At 42.7% G+C, this 20,888-nt stretch overlaps 1 long non-coding RNA gene across 3 annotated transcripts in view; it reads left to right on the plus strand.

The window, feature by feature from the left end:
* Positions 1-499: 499 nt before the first annotated feature.
* LOC132527288 (uncharacterized) overlaps positions 500-20,888 on the plus strand; it is a 52,600-nt gene continuing 32,211 nt past the window's right edge. For 2 of the 3 annotated variants that reach the window (XR_009542940.1, XR_009542938.1), the window contains exons 1-2: positions 500-613; positions 5,631-5,764. This is a non-coding gene — a long non-coding RNA (uncharacterized LOC132527288). The other variant, XR_009542939.1, reaches the window with a different exon arrangement.

Below are 20,888 nucleotides of genomic sequence, written 5' to 3' on the forward strand. Positions count from 1 at the left end.
GGAAAACGGGGCTGGCGGTCGAGAACAGTGGAGCGTGTAAAAGCGGCAGTATTTGGGTGAGCAGGCTGTGTTCATCCCTGCCCTTTCTCTTGAGTTCTCCCCAAGCTTCCTTCTTCCCTTTCCATCTGAGCCTCTTCCTCCTGTCCCCACACCCCTCCTCCAAGAGAAGGGTCTCACTTATCCGAGCGTTGAACAATCACTGATCTCAGCCTTTCTGCCAGAAGCTATGTTAGGCGCTGGAGTCAACGGGGAAGTTACAACTTTTAAAGTTGCAGGCTGGAGGGGCAAACAGTGACCTGGAGCCCTTTCAGAGACGAAGAGCCGGTTTACATGATTTGAAGGCTGGGCACCTGCCCTAAAGCTAGGGCGCCTGAAATAGGGCCGGGCACGTGACAGTGGGCCAAGCGGCCCCGCCCCCGCCGTCCAGAATGGAGCCCGGGTCTCGCGGAGCTTGAATTCCCGGCTCGGCGTCTCTTCCCTCCACCCTGGCAGAGTGCCCAGCGCCCGAGGGGAGCGCGGCACGAAGCCCGGCCGCGCCCATGGCCGAACTGCCGCCGCGGGCTGGACTGGCCCCGCCAGCTAAGCCCCGTCCGCCCTCCGGGCCGCGCGCCAGGTAAGTTGGGCCCGGCCCCGGCGCCGCGTCCCCGGGCCTCCCCTCCCGGCGAGACCAACTTTTGAGGCACAGGGGTTCGCTTCGAGCCGCCCCTGCTCTTTAGGAAGAGCTGCGCGCAGCATCTTCGTCCAGGGGAACTTCGGCCCCTCATCTCGCCCCTGCCCACCGCCCGGCTTGCTTGGGCCGGCTGGGGTGAGCAAGGGGCCCGACTTGTGCGTCCCGAGGGGACTCGGGGAGGGGGAGGCGCAGAGTCCGGGCTGGAGTCGCAGGGCTCCTCCTCCTGGCTGCTGGGAATCGAGGGGGCGGGGTGGGGGTGGTTCGTCTGCGCTGGGTCCCGGGGCTGGACCCGCTGCGTTGGGACTCAGCCTCTCAGCCTCCTAACCTCCCCTCCCCGTCCCCCGTACAGTAGGTTCCAATAATATTTAGTTGCGTCTCGGGCTTAAAACTCATCCATAGTCTCGCAGGTCCCTTGATTCAGCCAAGTCCCTCCGTGCTCCTTCCTCTATTAGATAAAGTACCAGGGAGGAGGGGGCGGGGGAGGGGACTGGAGGGACCCCTGAAGCTCTGGCCTCGGCCGAAAAGGTGCTTCTGATGTTTTCATTTCCCTTGCTGAGCTGCTGCTTCTGGGTTAAATTCATTTTATTGCCTGTTCATTTTTAAAGAAAGACTGACAGAGTTACTCTAATAGATCAAGGGTCTGAGCTCAGAGTAGGTCAAAGGCACTCACAGGTAGGTAGGTGAATAAAAATAGAAGGGTTGGCAAGTACAGCCAGGACACCTGTGTTCATAGCATACTAATAAAGGCCAGAATCTCCTCATTTATCTCTGGTGGGAAATGCTGATGGTGTCACAGGATCAAACTCAAACCGCATCCAAACCAGGTGATTTCCCCTGAGCATTCAGTGAAAGGAAGTATCTGTCCATGGTGGGAGTGGCTGGGCAGTTTTGAATGGTCGGATGAGAGGAGCTTGCCTAGAATGGAACTAAAGATCTGCTCACGTGTTCCCGTGTGAAGACGCACATGGACATCAAACCTATACCGTTCCTATGAATGCTCAGTCTCATGTTTATTCTTCCAGACACACTCCCGGCATCATTTATTGGGAGCAGGAGCCGTTGGGGTCCAGCGAGCTTCCCAGCATGAGACAGGCACTTTCCTAGAGCTTCCAAACAGTTCTTTAAAAATCATTACTCTGAGGTTTGTGAGTTGTATTTTCATTGCACTTCAGAGACTTCATGTTTATCTCCCGGTCTCTGGTAACAACGTAGCATTTTGTTTAAACCCTTGGTTTGCCTTAAGGAGACCCTGGTTTTGGAGGGTTTGATTAAAAAGTGCCTTGTACTGGACTTCCCTGGTGGCGCAGTGGTTAAGAATCTGCTTGCTAAAGTAGGGGACACGGGTTCGAGCCCTGGTCTGGGAAGATCCCACAGGCCCAGAGCAACTAAGCCTTTGAGGCACAACTACTGAGCCTGCGCGTCTAGAGCCTGTGCTCTGCAACAAGAGAAGCCACGACAATAAGAAGCCCGTGCACCGCGTTGAAAAGTAGCCCCCACTCGCCGCAACTAGAGAAAGCCCACACACAGAAACGAAAACCCAACACAGCCAAAATTAAATAAATTTATTTAAAAAAAAAAGTGCCTTGTACTACAGGGTTTCTTGATCTGCAGTTGGACTTCTGATTTTAAAATACCACATTCCAGTTAGTAGGAAGCAAAGATGTTATCTGTTTCTACAGAAGTTTTATGTAGTATTCCAGGAAATAGAGGCTTTGATTCTTCCCATCATCAGATGATTTGAGCCCATCTTCGTGACCAAACACTTTTACATTATACTGACTAGAAGGAATAATCACAGAGAAAAAAAATGGGTTGGTGGTGGGATCTTTATTCTCATCTGCATTTGAATCTTTTGGAACCCAACTGAATGTATTTGTATGGTTTGCACCATGCGTTTCTCTGTCTTCTCTTCATGAGTTCCCTCAAAGAGAACACGCTGGACCTCGATGACCACCTTTATTCACATAAAGAATTTTTCCATTTGGAGGTAAACATGTTGGGAGGTGAGGAGTTAATATTGTGTAGAATCAATGTCCCACATTTTCAGAGGGGTCTCAATCCAGAACAAAGAATGAGAAGAGGACTTTGATGGTACCAGCTCTACCGACTGGGAGAAAGTCTCTCTGCCAGTTGGGAAAATCACTTCATGAGTCTTTGTATTTTTAAATCAGAGATATAACCAGAGGATCTGTATTTTATGCATTTTGAAGAGAAAAGAGGCTGAATTTAGCTTGTATATTTACTTTTTCCATTTTTCTCATGTTAATATTTTTTTAAAACACCAACAAAAACCCCTTTGGATCCCTGCAATAGCCCAAAGTCATACTGCCTTGGCAACAGTAGCTAGTCCACTGGAGTCTCCAAATATCAAGACAGAAAATTTTAAATGCACTTCCAGGGACTTCCCTGGCTGTCCAGTGGTTAAGACTTTGTGCTTCCACTACAGGGGGCACGGGTTCCATCCCTAGTCAGGAAACTAAGATCCCACATGCTGCATGGCTCGGCCAAAAAAACAAAAACATAAAATGCACTTCCAATAAAATGTCACATTTTTAAAGACATTAGAACTGACCTTCCAGGCTTCCCTGCTGGCACAGTGGTTAAGAATCCACCTGCCAAGGCAGGGGACACGGGTTCGAGCCCTGGCCTGGGAAGAACCCACATGCCGCAGAGCAACTAAGCCCGTGCGCCACAACTACTGAGCCTGCTCTCTACAGCCCGCGAGACACAGCTCCTGAGCCCTTGTGCCACAACTACTGAAGCCCGTGCACCTAGAGCCCATGCTCCACAACAAGAGAAGCCACAGCAGTGAGAAGCCCATGCACCGCAACAAAGAGTAGCCCCCGCTCACCACAACTAGAGAAAGCCTGCACGCAGGAACGAAGACCCAATGCAGCCAAAAATAAATTTAATTAATTAATTATTTTTAAAAAAGATCCTTTGGCTTACAGGATCTTAGTTCTCCAACCAGGGATTGAACCCAGGCCCTCGGCGGTGAAAGTGCCTAGTCCTAACCCCTGGGCCACCAGGGAATTCCCTAGTAACTAGTTTTTAAAGCTAATGAATTTGTTCTTTAACCCTACTTATCACTTATCAGCAGTGTGTATAACGTGCTGCTTTCCCCCCACCCCCTCAGGCCGTGTCTCTCTCAGGGCTGATTGCAATTCCTACAAGATGCGTTCACTTTATTTTATTTTTTTAACTTTTAATTTTATATTGGGGTATAGCCACTTAACACTGTTGTGATAATTTTAGGTGCACAGCAAAGCAACTCAGCCATACATATACATGTGTCCATTCTCCCCCAAACTCCCCTCCCATCCAGGTTGCCACATAACATTGAGCAGAGTTCTGTGTGCTATACATTAGGTCCTTGTTGGTTATCCATCTTAAATATAGCAGTGTGTACATGTCGATCCCAAACTCCCTGACTATCCCTTCCCCCCGGTAACCATAAATTCGTTCTCTAAGTTTATGAGGCTGTTTCTGTTTTGTAAATGAGTTCCTTTGTATTATTTCTTTTTAGATTCCGCATATAAGGGATATTGTGATATTTCTCTTTCTCTGTCTGACTTACTTCACTCAGTATGACAGTCTCTAGGTCCATCCATGTTGCTGCGAATGGCATTATTTCATTCTTTTTAATGGCTGAGTAATATTCCATTATGTACATGTACCACATCTTCCTTTAACCATTCCTCTGTTGCATGGACGTTTAGGTTGCTTCCATGTCTTGGCTATTGTAAACAGTGCTGCAGTGAACATTGGGTGCATGTATCCTTTCAGACCATGTTTTTCTGTGGATATATGCCCAGGAGCGGGATTGCAGGGTCATATGGTAGCTCTATTTTTAGTTTTTTAAGGCACCTCCATACTGTTCTCCATAGTGGCTGTACTACTTTACATTCCCACCAACAGTGCAAGAGGGTTCCCTTTTCTCCACACCCTCTCCAGCATTTATTGTTTGTGGATTTTTTGATGATAGCCATTTTGACTGGTGTGAGGTGATATCTCATTGTGGTTTTGATTTGCATTTCTCTAATAATTAGCGATGTTGAACATCTTTTCATGTGCCTCTTGGCCATCTATATATCTTCTTTGGAGAAATGTCTATTTAGGTTTTCTGCCCATTTTTTGATTGGGTTGTTTGTTTTTTTTTGTTTTTTTTTGTTTTTTAAATTTATTTATTTATTTTTGCTGTGTTAGGTCTTCGTTTCTGTGCAAGGGCTTTCTCTAGTTGTGGCAAGCGGGAGCCACTCCTCATTGCGGTGTGCGGGCCTCTCACTATCACGGCCTCTCTTGTTGCAGAGCACAGGCTCCAGACACGCAGGCTCAGTAGTTGTGGCTCACGGGCCTAGTTGCTCCGTGGCATGTGGGATCCTCCCAGACCAGGCTCGAACCTGTGTCCCCTGCATTAGCAGGCAGATTCTCAACCACTGCACCACCAGGGAAGCCCCGGGTTGTTTGTTTTGATGTTATTAAGCCTCATGAGCTGTTTGTAAATTTTGGAGACTAATCCCTTATTGGTCACATCGTTTACAAATATTTTCTCCCAATCTGTGTGTTGTCTTTTCATTTTGTTTATGGTTTCCTTTGCTGTGCAAAAGCTTTTGAGTTTAATTAGGTCCCATTTGTTTATTTTTGTTTTTATTTCCATTATTCTTGGAGATGGACCGAAAAAGATATTCCTGTGATTTATGTCAGAGAGTGTTCTGCCTATGTTTTTCTCTAGGAGTTTTATAGTGTCCAGTCTCACATTTAGGTCTTTAATCCATTTTGAGCGTATTTTTGTGTATGGTGTTAAAGAATGATCTAATTTCATTTTTTTACATGTAGCTAACCAGTTTCCCCAGCACCGTTTGTTGAAAAGACTGTCTTTCCACCATTGTATAGTCTTGCCTCCTTTGTCGTACAGATGCGTTCACTTTAAATCCACCCATTCGCCTGTCTTCTCTTCCAGGTAGCTATAGAGTCCACTGCCTCAAATGGGGACCCCAGGAACAGCTGTTCCCTGCACTACATCTACGCCTAGCAGCCCAGCGAGTACCTGAAGGCCTTGCTGGCCGTGGGGGAGATTTGCCAGGACTATGACAGGTATGAGACTCCCCATCTCTGTGGGTTCGCATGGCCCCTGACTGACCCTGGGCAGAAGAATGGAAATTAAGTCATTGCTGAGGCTCATGAGGGGACAGAATAAAGCCTGGCCCCAGACGTGTCATCTTCTCCACACCTAGAGAAACTGAGTTTACACCAAGCTCACACTGGGCACCGAAAAAATCCTCTTAGCTTTCTTCTCTTACTTGGCTGGCAGGACCACTGGATAGCAATTTTGGTTTCCCTTTTGTAAGGTTTCAGTATGTGCTTTGCTACGCAAAGTTTGGTGCATGGACCAGCAGTGTAAGGTCACCTAGGAACTTAGAGCATCAAGCCCCACTTGAGAATCGGAATCAGCATCTCCAGTGTAACATGATTCCCAGATGATTCGTGTGCACTGTGGAGTTGGAGAAGCACCAGTTTAGTGGGCACTGTTCTGTCTGATCCTTACATTAACCCTTCTGTCATGGGTGTTGTTTACCAGCAGAGGAAAACCATGCAGGGAGGTAAAGTGCCCTGTTGCACAGCCAGAAGCAGGATTTAAACCCAGATCCAGCTCATTCCACAGCGTAAGCCCGTAATCATGGATTTCACTGACCTTAAAAGCTATTGGTAACTTTAGCAGAGGGTGTGTGTCTGCCCATGTGCATGTGTGTGTGCCCATACCAGTGTGTGTGTGTTTGTATGTGTGCCTATAGAAAACACGATTTTGAGATCAGATGAGATCAGATCAGTATTATATTTATTTTTACTTGGTGGAAAACATTGACCTTTCCCACTAAGAGAATTCCCTGTAAGAAATGATTTACATGAGGCACATTAAACTGGATTTATTCTGCCTTTCCAGTATTTCCAGACTGAGGTGATGTTGTGCACACTTTTGATCCAGAAGGCTCTTTGAGGGAGAACTAGTGTAAATATAAATATGAGTAAATCTCAGTTGACTGCCTGGCATGATGGTAAAAGAGGGCTAGTTAGTAATGAGCAACAACTAACTGACCTGTTAAACCAGGAAAATAAAGTGACTCTGTCCTCTAGTTTCAGAGAGATTTCATGGGATAGCCTGAATTTCTGTTCTTTCTAGTCTCATGATTGGTGATAATCGTATTAAAAACTTGATACCCCAGCACCATAGGGAGTGACACAACCTAGTGACCAGAAGGTGCAGAGAAACCAACAGGACAGGTAATAGGAAAGTTTCCATCAGTGTCCTTCTCGCTGGTGAGTCTCTGGATTCGGCTTGGTCATTGCCAGTAATTCAGATGAGTTTGAAGCCAGTCGGGGATGAATGAACAGGTCCAATCAAATCAGACAGCTCTAAACACTAGGCTCGTAGTGTTTAGAATGGAATGTGCATGGAACCACACTTCCCCTCTTACACATTTGGAATAAAGGGCAATAATAACATTTTGTGTGTGTGTGTGTGTGTGTGTGTGTGTGTGTGTGGCCATGCCATGTGGCTTGTGGGATCTTAGTTCTCTGACCAGGGATTGAACCCACTGCCTGCAGCAGTGAAAGCGTGGAGTCCTAACCACTGGACTGCCAGGGAATTCCCAACAATAGCATTTTTAATTATCTTGTTGAAGTAATAGTTATACTTGCAATATTGTCTGTAAAGACAATTGGAATCTCAGCTCTGATTTCTTCAGGCCCCAATTCGGGGAGGATTCTTAGAGAGGCTCATGTCATGGAGATTTCTGCCAAGGAGGGAAAAGATGGACAGATTGCGTCCCCACTGTCAGAAACTCCTCCAAATGTCCCCAAGACACCAACACAGTAATTCTCTCCTTCTGTCTATCACGCACACAGTTCATTGAGGGGACAGTCCTTTCCCTGATGTATATCCCTGGCAGCTTTGTCATAAATTAACTGACCTCATATGTGTGTTTTTTTCCTGGGCTCTCTATTCTATTCCTCTGGCCCGTGTGCTTCTTTTTGTGCCATTTCTACACTGTTTGGTTACTGTACCTTTGTAATATGGTTTCAAGTCAGTGAGTGAGTTTCCTCCAGCTGCTGTTCTTCTTTCTCTGGATCCCCTTGGCTGTTCGGGGTCCTTTGTGGTTCCATGCAAATGTCAGGATTGTTTGTTCAGCCTCTGTGAAAAATTCCATTGGAATTTTGATAGGAATTGCATTGAATGTGCACACTGTTTTGGGTAGAATGGACATTTTAGCACTACTAATTGTTTCCATTCATGAGCACAGGATATCTTTCCATTTATTTGTGTCTTCAGTTTCTTCATCAAATGTCTTAAGGTTTTCAGTGTGCAGCTCTTTCATGTCTTGGGTTAAATTTATTCCTAGGTAGTTGGTTCTTTTGATGTTATTGTAAATGGGATTGTTTTCTTGATTTCTCTCTCTCTGATGGTTCATTATGAGTGTAGAAAAACACAACTGATTTTTGTGTATTGATTTTGTATCCTGCAGCTTTACTGAATTCGTTTATTGGTTCTAACAGTTTTTTGGTGATTTAATACAGAAAACTGGAATTAGAAATCCCACTGTTTCTACCACATCCAGGTCATACACAACACCCAAGACATAGTGGCTACTAATATAATCTTCCCACAGTGTCCCTTAAAAACGTGTGAAGTCCTACAAGGGTGAATTGCATCATCATTTTGGGTGAGCAGAATCTGGGTAGGGCTTGGTCTCTATAGCAAAGGTTGTTGTCTTCTCTACATTTCTTTCCTTTTATTGACATGACTGTTTTGAAAAGTAATTTATTTACCAGTAATTTCAAACGTATAGAAAATTTAAAATAGCAGTACAAAGTACTCACATTTGCCACTGTACACAAAACACTTCAGTGTCCCAAAATAGGGACACTCTTCCAGGGAACCAGCACGAAACCTCCACATGAGGAAATATCATGGTTTCCACATTATGATGCAATTCACAGGCCCACTTCAACTTTCACCAGCTGCCCCAACACTAGGGAAATGTCTCTTTTCATTCTGATCCTGTTTTGTTCTTCTGAAATGATGAGTGATACTTTCCCTCATTATCACAACCTTGATGGATTGAAAGTGCATAGGATGAATAAGATCTGGGTGACCTTTTCTGTATTGGAACATGTATCAGTACTTCATTCTTTTTTTTTTTTTTTTTTTTTTTGCGGTATGTGGGCCTCTCACTGTTGTGGCTTCTCCCGTTGCGGAGCACAGCCTCCGGACGCGCAGGCTCAGCAGCCATGGCTCACGGGCCCAGCCACTCTGCGGCATGTGGGATCTTCCCGGACCGGGGCACGAACCCGTGTCCCCTGCATCGGCAGGCGGACTCTCAACCACTGCGCCACCAGGGAAGCCCTTCATTCATTTTTTATTGTGATTAAATGTACATAACATTTACTATTTAAACCATTTTAAGTACACAGTTCTATGGCATTAACCACACTCATATTGTTGTACAAATATCCTCACCATCCACGTTCAGATCTTTTCCATTTTCACCAATGAAACTCTGTAGCCATTAAACACTAATTCCCCTCAGCAACTGCATTCTATTTTCTGCCTTTGAACTTGACTTCTCTGGATACCTCATATAAGTGGAATCATATCATTTTTGTTCTTTTGTGACAGGGCTATTTCACTTATCATAATGGATCAAGGTTAATATATGTTGTAGCACGTGTCAGAATTTCCTTAGTTTTTAAGGATGAATTTTCAATGCTTTTTGTGTATACCACATTTAGTTTATCCATTCATCCATTGACACTTGGGTCGCTTCCACCTTTTGCTACTGTGATTAATATTGCTATGAAGATGAGTGTACCCGTATCTGTTCCAGTCCCTGCTTTCAATCTTTTGGGTATACCCTGATGTGGAATTGATGGATCATATGTTAATTCTATGTTGAAGTTTTTGAGGAACTGCCATACTGTTTTCAACAGAGACTATATCATTTCACTTGATTCCTTTTAAGACAGAATAATATGGATCAGCCTCCATGTCACTTATCCATTTACCCATTGGTGGACATTAGCATTGTTTCTACCTTTTGGCTGTTGTGAACAGTGCTGCTGTCAATAGATGTGTACACCTGTTTTCAATTCTTTGGGTTCTATATCTAGGGGTGGAGTTGTTGAACCATAGATAATTGTATATTCATAGAGTAAAGAGAGGTTGCACCATTTTCCATTTCCACAATAAGGTTTAAAAGTTTCAGTGTCTCTGCATTGTTGCCAACATTTGTTATTTTAAATGTTTTTGATTATACCCATTTTAGCATGTGTGAAGGCATTATTATTGCATTGTGGTTTTAAGTTGCATTTCCATCATATCTTTTCAGCTGCTTGTTGACCATCTGCATGTCTTGTTTGGGGAAGGGTCTATTTAAGTCCTTTGTCCACATTTAAAATTGGGTTATTTGTCTTTGTTGATGAGTTGTAAAAGTTCTTGATACACCTGGATAAACACTTATCAGATATAAATATAATGTGAAATTCTTCCATTCTGTGGGCTGTCATTTCACTTTCTAAATTGCATTTTTTTGATGCACAAAGCTTTTTAATTTAAGGAAATCTAATTTTTTTCTTCTGGTTGCTGGTTATGAAGGTTTATCCCTATGTTTTATTGGAGATTTTACAGAGTCGTCCCTCAGTATCCATGAGGGATTGGTTCCAGGACACCCCACAGATACCCAAATCCATGGATGCTCAAATCTCTTGTATAAAATGATATAGTATTTGCAAATAACCTAGGTACATCTTCCTGTATACTTCAGATCATTCCTAGATTGTGTATAAGAACTAATGCAATATGAATGCTATATAAATGTTGTAAAAACAATGTGAATGTTATGTAAATAGTTGCTGGAATGTGGTAAATTCAAGTTTTTCCTTTTGAAACTTTTTGGCATTTTTTTTCTAATAGTTTTTGATCTGGCATTGGTTGAATCCATTGATGTGGAACCCGTGGATTCAAGGAGCTGAGTAAAATTTTACTTTTTACATTTAAGCCTTTTATGTATTTTGAGATGCTTTTTGTATGTGGTATGAGGTAAGGGTCCAATTTCATTCCTCTGCATGTGGTTAGCCAGTCACCTAGCACCATTTGTTGAAAACACCATTTCCCCCCATTTTAATGCTGTTGACTGTAGTCTGAAATCTGTTCATCATAGATGAATGGGTTTATTTCTAGGATCTCCATTCAGTTGCATTCATCTGTATGTATATCTTCATGCCAGTATCACAGCATTTTATTTAATGTTGCTGTGTGCTGTGTTGATTTTCTTTCTAAAAATTGTTTTAGCTTTTTAGGTTCTCTTGAAATTCCACATTTCAGGGTGTCATATTCTGCTCCCTTTCACATGGATGTACCCCAGTTTGCTTATGCATCATCTACTGAACACATCCTAATTCCTGTAAGGTTTAGACATTATGAGTAGAGGTTCTGTGCATAATAGCATCCTTGTTTTTGTGTGGATACAGTTTTCCAAAGTAGTTGTGTGAATACTGGAGGCATGATGGATGGATCTCAAGATGTGAGACCTCTTTGGCTTTGGAAAATACTGCCAACCTGTATCTCAAGAGGCCGTCTGTGCGTTCCATCAGCAATGAAGAAGAGTTGCTGTTGTTCCCCTTCCTCCAGTAATCGGTATTGTCATTTTGGGAGGAGGTTAGCAGCTCTAATAGGTGTGTGGTGCTGTCTTGTTGTTTTGTTTGTTTATTTTTTAAATTTATTTATTTTTTTATTTTTGGCTGTGTTGGGTCTTTGTTGCTGCGTGGGCTTTCTCTCTAGTTGCGGCGAGCAGGGACTACTCTTCGTTGCGGTGCGCGGGCTTCTCATTGCAGTGGCTTCTCTTGTTGAAGAGCATGGGCTCTAGGCACACGGGCTTCAGTAGTTGAGGCACGCGGGCTCAGTAGTTGCGGCTTGTGGGCTCTAGAGTGCAGGCTCAGTAGTTGTGGCTCACCGGCTTAGTTGCTCCACAGCATGTGGGATCTTCCTGGACCAGGGCTCAAACCCATGTCCCCTGCATTGGCAGGTCGATTCTTAACCACTGCACCACCAGGGAAGTCCCTGTCCTGTTGTTTTAATTTGTAATTCCCTAATGATATATGACATTGATCATATTTTTGTCCACTTATTTATTATCTGTATGTCTTCTTTGGTCAGGTGTCTGTTCAGATCTTTACCCATCTGTAATGAAGGTGTTTGCTTTATAGTTGTACAAATTCTTATCAGATATGCATATTGCAAATATTTTTTCTCCCAATTTGTGGCTTGTCTTTTGGTTTTCTGAGACTTTAAAGTTTTAAATTTTTAAAGTCCATGTTCAAAATTTTATTTCTTTTGTGGATCAGCTTTTGAGGTTTTGTGTTAAAATTCACCAAGTCCAAGGTTATGTAGATTTCCTTCTATGTTTTCATCTACAATTTTTATAGTTTTGCATTTTAAATTTGTCTATGGACAATTTTGAGTGAATGTTGGTGTAAGTTGTAAAGTTTGTGCCTACGGTCTTTTGATTGAATATGGTTTCCAATTAACTATTCTATAACTATTTTTGGAGAAGTCATGGGATATGTGGCTCCATTTCAGTTTGAATTTCCAAATTTAGTGGTTTCTGCAGGCTTGCCAGCTGGGAGCATGGGCTTCACAGAACTGAGAGGTTGCGGCCTGCACTTCCCAGCTGGCCAGCAGGTGGCGCCAAGCCTGCCTCTCTGACCCTTGAGGTGCATACACATTCCCTCCCTCCTGTCACAGCCCAGGGTCTGAGTGTCCCCTCCCTCCTGTCACAGCCCATTGCCTTTCGACAATGTTGAAGGTGACCTGAAGGTCCAGAAATCCCCTTACCCTCTGTGTCTGGGAAACCTTCCCTCAAACACCCTTCCCCGCAAAGACTCTGCTGAGACTCAGTATCCCCCCTTTCCTGACCAGGCCACACAGACCCAGTCCCTCCCCCGACTCATCAGCCAGGAAATGACACGCTCCTTCCCAGGAGCAGTCAGAACAATAGCTGGTGACCCACGCATTTCCCTCCTCCCCGGCCCAAACCGTAGCCACTGCCCTCCACCTTGTGCAGAAGCCCCACTCAGGGCATCTCCCCAGTCGGGGCCTCTGATCCATGTGCTGTCAGGCCACCTTTCATGCCAGCCCCACACCCAGACCTTTATACTTGTGTTTACACCTCTCCATGGAGAAACCTCCTTTACCCCAACTATCCAGATGTTTACAGACCTTGTCTCTTTTCCTCCAGCTTTTCAATCTCAGAATTACCTGTCACCACTCACAGTCCCTGCAGAGCCCAGAGATTTCTCCTTGAAGGAAAGGTTCTGGAGAAATCAGAGGGATAAATAAAGATGCCCAAGAGGGTGAAGAGTGAGTGTTTTCTGGTTAGAATTTTAAAGTGCTCCAACTAATAGATCATTTGCATTCTAATAACATGTTGTTCCTGAATTTTAATGGGGGAAATTCTTTATCTCATAAATATGCCAAGTGGGAAGTCCATTTAAAAAAATGTTATCGAGGTAACTCTGAGGGTTTACAAAGAATGAGGACAACGTCCTTTGTTCAGACACTGGCTGAGAGCTTCCCGCCAGGAGCCTCAGCCCCTTGGAGGGTGGGGCGGCCACGACCCTCCTCCCACAGGTGGGCCTCCTCAAGTGCATCCTGCACACAGGCCCAACGCCATCACAGAATCCTGAATTGGCCAATGGCAGGCAGCTGGCTAGAGATGCGGACAAGAGAAAACTGCCCAACAGCCTGGGACCACCCTGTGGCATGACCTCAGGACCCTGGTCCAGCCCAACAGCACCTCTGCGTAGCCACACACCAGGCCAAGAGCTCTTCTGGTCTGGGATAAGGCAGGAAACTGTGAGTTGAAAGGAGGAGGAGATAGCCTCATCCACCAGAGGGCAGACAGCAGAAACAAGAAGAACTTCAGTTCTGCAGCCTGGGGAAGGAAAACCACATTCACAGAAAGATAGACAAAATGAAAAGGCAGAGGACTTTGTACCAGATGAAGGAACAAGATAAAACCCCAGAAAAATAACTAAATGAAGTGGAGCTAGGCAACCTTCCAGAAAAAGAATTCAGAATAATAATAGTGAAGATGATCCATGACCTTGGAAAAAGAATGGAGGCAACGATCGAGAAGATGCAAGAAATGTTTAACAAAGTCCTAGAAGAATTAAAGAACAAACACCTAGAAGAATTAAAGAACAAACAAACAGAGATGAACAATACAATAACTGAAATGAAAAATACACCAGAAGGAATCAATAGCAGAATAACTGAGGCAGAAGAACTGATAAGTGACCTGGAAGACAGAACAGTGGAATTCACTGCCATGGAACAGAAAGAAAAAAGAATAAAAAGAAATGAAAGACAGCCTAAGAAACCTCTGAGACAACATTAAACACACCAACATTCACATTATAGTGGTCCCAGAAGGAGAAGAGAGAGAGAAAGGACCGGAGAAAATATTTGAAGAGATTATGGTCGAAAAATTCCCTAACATGGGAAAGGAAATAGCCACCCAAATCCAGGAAGCTCAGAGAGTCCCAAGCAGGATAAATCCAAGGAGAAACACACCGAGACACATAGTAATCAAATTGACAAAAATTAAAGACAAAGAAAAATTGAAGGCATCAAGGGAAAAACGACAAATAACATACAAGGGAACTCCCATAACGTTAATAGCTGATTTCTCAGCAGAAACTCTGCAAGCTAGAAGGGAGTGGCACAATATATTTAAAGTGATGAAAGGGAAGAACCTACAACCAAGATTACTCTACCCAGCAAGGATCTCATTCAGATTCAATGGAGAAATCAAAAGTTTTACAGACAAGCAAAAGCTAATAGAATTCAGCACCACCAAACCAGCTCTACACCAAATGCTAAAGGAACTTTTGTAAGTGGGAAACACAAGAGAAGAAAAGGACCTACAAAAACAAACCCATAACAATTAAGAAAATGGTAATAGGAACATACATATTAATAATTACCTTAAACATGAATGGATTAAATGTTCCAACCAAAAGACACCGGCTCGCTGAATGGATACGAAAACAAGACCCATATATATGCTGTCTACAAGAGACCCACTTCAGACCTAGGGACACATACAGACTGAAAGTGAGGGGATGGAAAAAGATATTCCATGCAAATGGAAATAAAAGAAAGCTGGAGTAGCAATACTCAGATAAAATAGACTTTAAAATAAAGAATGTTACAAAAGAGAATGAAGGACACTACATAATGATCAAGGGATCAATCCAAGAAGAAGATATAACAATTATAACTATATATGCACCCAACATAGGAGCACCTCAGTACATAAGGCAACTGCTAACAGCTATAAAAGAGGAAACCAACAGTAACACAATAATAGTGGGGGATTTTAACACCTCACTTACACCAATGGACAGATCATCCAAACAGAAAATTAATAAGGAAACACAAGCTTTAAATGACACATTAGACCAGATAGATTTAATTGATATTTATAGGACATTCCATCCAAAAACAGCAGATTACACTTTCTTCTCAAGTGCGCGCGGAACGTTCTCCAGGATAGATCACATCTTGGGTCACGAATCAAGCCTTAGTAAATTTAAGAAAATTGAAATCATATCAAGCATCTTTTCTGACCACAATGCTATGAGATTAGAAATCAATTACAGAGGGAAAAAACGTAAAAAACACAAACACATGGAGGCCAAACAATACGTTAGTAAATAAGCAAGAGATCACTGAAGAAATCAAAGAGGAAATAAAAAAATACCTAGAGACAAATTACAATGAAAACATGACGATCCAAAACCAGATACAGCAAAAGCAGTTCTAAGAGGGAAGTTTATGGCAATACAAACCTACCTCAAGAAACAAGAAAAATCTCAAATAAACAATCTAACTTTCCACCTAAAGGAGCTAGAGAAAGAACAAACAAAACCCAAAGTTAACAGAAGGAAAGAAATCATAAAGATCAGAGCAGAAATAAATGAAATAGAAACAAAGAAAACAATAGCAAGGATCAATAAAACTGAAAGCTGGTTCTTTGAGAAGATAAACAAAATTGATAAACCTTTAGCCAGACTCATCAAGAAAAAGAGGGAGAGGACTCAAATCAATAAAATTAGAAATGAAAAAGGAGAGGTTACAACAGTCACCACAGAATTACAAAGCGTCATAAGAGACTACTACAGGCAACTCTATGGCAATAAAATGGACAACCTGGTAGAAATGGACAAATTCTTAGAAAGGTATAACCTTCCAAGACTGAACCAGGAAGAAAGAAAATATGAACAGACCAATCACAAGTAATGAATTTGAAACTGTGATTAACAATCTTCCAACAAACAAAAGTCCAGGACCAGATGGCTTCACAGGTGAATTCTATAAACATTTAGAGAAGAGCTAACACCCATCCTTCTCAAACTCTTCCAAAAAATTGCAGAGGAAGGAACACTCCCAAACTCATTCTATGAGGCCACCATCACCCTGATACCAAAACCAGACAAAGATACTACAAAAAAAGAAAAGTACAGACCAATATCACTGATGAATATAGATGCAAAAATCCTCAACAGAATACTAGCAAACAGAATCCAACAACACATTAAAAGGATCATACACCATGATCAAGTGGGATTTATCCCAGGGATGCAAGGATTCTTCAATATATGCAAATCAATCAATGTGATACACCATATTAACAAATTGAAGAAGAAAAACCATATGATCATCTCAATAGATGCAGAAAAAGCTTTTGACAAAATTCAACACCCATTTATGATAAAAACTCTCCAGAAAGTGGGCATAGAGGGAACCTACCTCAACATAATAAAGGCCATATGCAACAAACCCACAGCAAACATCATTCTCAATGGTGAAAAACTGATAGCATTTCCTCTAAGATCAGGAACAAGACAAGGATGTCCACTCTCGCCACTATTATTCAACATAGTTTTGGAAGTCCTAGACATAGCAATCAGAGAAGAAAAAGAAATAAAAGGAATACAAATTGGAAAAGAAGAAGTAAAACTGTCACTGTTTGCAGATGACATGATACTATACATAGAGAATCCTAAAGATGCCACCAGAAAACTTCTAGAGCTAATCAATGAATTTGGTAAAGTTGCAGGATACAAAATTAATGCACAGAAATCTCTTGCATTCCTGTATACTAACAACAAAAGATCAGAAAGAGAAATTAAGGAAATAATCCCATTCACCATTGCAACAAAAAGAATAAAATACCTAGGAATAAACCTATCTAGGGAGACAAAAGACCTGTATGCAGAAAACTGTAAGACACTGATGAAAGAAATTAAAGATGATACCAACAGATGGAGAGATATACCATTTTCTTGGATTGGAAGAATCAATATTGTGAAAATGACTGTACTGCCCAAAGCAATCTACAGATTCAATGCAATCCCTATCAGATTACCAGTGGCATTTTTTAACATATTATTATTTTTATTGATATTAGTATAGTATTTTTTATAAATTTATTTTTATTTATTATTTTTGGCTGTGTTGGGTCTTTGTTGCTGCACACAGGCTTTCTCTAGTTGCAGCGAGCAGGGGCTACTCTTCGTTGCGGTGTGTGAGCTTCTCTTGTTGCTGAGCACAGGCTCTAGAGCGCGCGGGCTTCAGTAGATGTGGCACGTCGGCTAAGTAGTTGTGGCTCGTGGGCTCTAGAGCGCAGGCTCAGTAGTTGTGGTGCACAGGCTTAGTTGCTCCACGGCATGTGGGATCTTCCCAGAGCAGGGCTCGAACCCATGTCTCCTGCATTGGCCAGCAGATTCTTAACCACTGCGCCACCAGGGAGGCCCACCAGTGGCATTTTTTACAGAACTAGAACAAAAAATCTTAAAATTTGTATGGAGACACAAAAGACCCCGAATAGCCGAAGCAGTCTTGAGGGAAAAAAACGGAGCTGAAGGAATCAGACTCCCTGACTTCAGACTATACTACAAAACTACAGAAATCAAGACAATATGGTACTGGCACAAAAACAGAAATATAGATCAATGGAACAGGATAGAAAGCCCAGAGATTAAACCCATGCACCTATGGTCAACTAATCTATGACAAAGAAGGCAAGGATATACAATGGAGAAAAGATAGTGTCTTCAATAAGTGGTGCTGGGAAAACTTGACAGCTACATGTAAAAGAATGAAATTAGAACACTCCCTAACACCATACACAAAAATAAACTCAAAATGGATTAGAGGGCTTCCCTGGTGGTGCAGTGGTTGAGAGTCCGCCTGCCGATGCAGGGGACACGGGTTCATGCCCCGGTCAGGGAGGATCCCAAGTGCCGCGGAGCGGCTGGGCCCGTGAGCCATGGCCGCTGAGCCTGCGCGTCCAGAGCCTGTGCTCTGCAACGGGAGAGGCCACAGCAGTGAGAGGCCAGCATATCGCAAAAAAAAAAAAAAAAAAAAAAAAAAAAAAGGATTAGAGACCTAAATGTAAGACCGGACACTATAAAACTCTTAGAGGAAAACATAGGAAGAACTCTTTGACATAAATCACAGCAAGATCTTTTTTGATCCACCTCCTAGAGTAATGGAAATAAAACCAAAAATAAACAAATGGGACCTAATGAAATTTAAAAGCTTTTTCAAAGCAAAGGAAACTACAAACAAGACAAAAAGACAACCCTCAGAATGGGAGATAATATTTGCAAACAAATCAACGGACAAAGGACTAATCTCCAAAATATATAAACAGCTCATATAGCTCAATATTAAAAAAACAAACAACCCAATCAAAAAATGGGCAGAAGACCTAAATAGACATTTCTCCAAAGAAGATATACAGATGGCCAAGAAGCACATGAAAAGCTGCTGAACATCACTAATTATTAGAGAAATGCAAATCAAAACTATAATGAGGTGTCACCTCACACCAGTTAGAATGGGCATCGTCAGAAAATCTACAAACAGCAAATGCTGGAGAGGGTGTGGAGAAAAGGGTACCCTCTTGCACTGTTGGTGGGAATGTAAATTGGTACAGCCACTATGGAGAACAGTATGGAGGGTCCTTAAAAAACTAAAAATAGAATTACCATATGACCCAGCACCACTACTGGGCATATACCCAGAGAAAACCATAATTCAAAAAGACACATGCACCCCAATGTTCATTGCAGCACTATTTACAATAGCCAGGTCATGGAAGCAACCTAAATGCCCATCGACACACAAATGGATAAAGAAGATGTGGTACATATATACAATGGAGTATTACTCAGCCATAAAAAGGAATGAAATTGGGTCATTTGTAGAGTGAATGGATCTAGAGACTGTCATACAGAGTGAAATAAGTCAGAAAGAGAAAAATATCATATATTAATGCATATATGTGGAATCTAGAAAAATGGTACTGATGAACTGGTTTGCAGGGCAGAAATAGAGACACAGATGTAGAGAACAGACGTATGGACACCAAGGGGGGAAATCGGCGGGGGTGGAGGGTGATGGTGTGATGAATTGGGAGATTGGGATTGACATGTATACACTAATATGCATAAAATAGATAACTAATATGAACCTGCTGTATAAAAAAAATAAATAAAATTCAAAAATAAATAAAAGAAAGGAGAGGTGTTTGTGGGGGTGGGGGGAGCTTTCAACTGAAAATCGTTTCTGTTCCCACCCCTGCCACTGGCTTGGTGTTTGGCCTCCAACAAGCCTCTTGCCTGCTTGGCCTCGTTTTTCTCCCCTGTGGAGAAAGGAGTTGGATGACAGCTTACTGAGTTTCCTCTGAGTTTGTGGTGCCTCTGCGAGACCCCAGCCCCACAGGCACCTCCCTCCCACTCAGGCACCTAGTGATTTGGGGTCCTCAGCTGATACAATTTTAATAGGTTTCCATCATTTCTTGAGGGAAAAGTGGGAAGGAGGGTGGTTTGTTGCCGAGACGGATCTCTCAGCACCTGGGAAGGCAGGACGCTCATTTCCCCTTTAGCTCTGCTGATAACCCTCCACTTTCATCAGCAGGTGAGTGAGTGTGGCTTCTTCTTTCCAAGTATGGTGCAAAATGTAGAATTTCTCCCAAAGAAATTTGACTTTAATGAGAGACTAGATCATAGGAGAGAGTAATTATTTGGATGGTGTGCACATGCCAGGTTAATTTTAAATCAGCTTTTAGGTCAGTCTGTCTTAATTATTCCATTAACTGTTTTCAACTAGCAATTTCAATAATTGTATTAGCACAATGCCTGTGTAGTATAATTGCTTTTTGGATCCTGTTCATTGTGATCTCAGAGTCAATGCCTGGGCTGTCTCCCTGGGCTGGTGTTAGTGTGAGTGTGTGTGTGAGTATGAGTGTGTGCACATGCACGCTGGTGGGGAGGAGAGCTTTCTCCTTATTTTATTTCTACTGTAGGACCTTGTGTGTTTATCTATTTTATATATAGTAGTTTGTAGCTGCTAATTCCAAACTCCCAATTTATCCCTCTCCACCTTTCCCCTTTGGTAACTGTAAGTTTGTTCTCTGTGTCTCTGAGTCTGTTTCTTTTTATGTAGATAAGTTCATTGTATCATATTTTAGATTCCACGTATAAGTTATATCATATGGTATTTGTCTTTCTCTTTCTGACTGCCCTTAGTATGATAATCTCTAGGTTCACCCATGTTGCTGCAAATGGCATTATTTCATTCTTTTTTTATGGCTGAGTAATATTCCTTAGTAGGTATGTACCACATCTTCTTTCTCCATTCATCTGTCGCTGGACATTTAGGTTGCTTCCATGTCTTGGCTATTGTTACTAGTGCTGCTGTGAACATTGGAGTACATGTGTCTTTTCGAATTAGAGTTTTCTCTGGATATATGCCCAGGAGTGGGATTGCTGGATCCTATGGCAACTCTATTTTTAGTTTTTTGAGGAACCTCCGTATTGTTCTCCATAGTCACTGATTGATTTAAAGCCAGCTCACCTGACTTAAAGGGCAGGGCTGACTGATTTAAAGTAGTGGGATAGTCTAGGGAGAGGTGATTGCCCTGGGAGACTTTGAGAGAGAAATACCCCCTCTGTAGGGCACTTCATTGCACTTAGCGGGAGAGGAGGTACGAAATCAGGCTGCAGGTGCCCAAGTCGAGTGCAGCCCCCATGGCTGGGGAGGGAGGTAGGAGGAAGGGCTGAAAGTTGTCATTAGAGCGGATGGCCACTA

The sequence above is a fragment of the Lagenorhynchus albirostris genome, chromosome 10 (assembly GCF_949774975.1).
Source record: "Lagenorhynchus albirostris chromosome 10, mLagAlb1.1, whole genome shotgun sequence".
Classification (NCBI taxonomy): Eukaryota; Metazoa; Chordata; class Mammalia; order Artiodactyla; family Delphinidae; genus Lagenorhynchus; species Lagenorhynchus albirostris.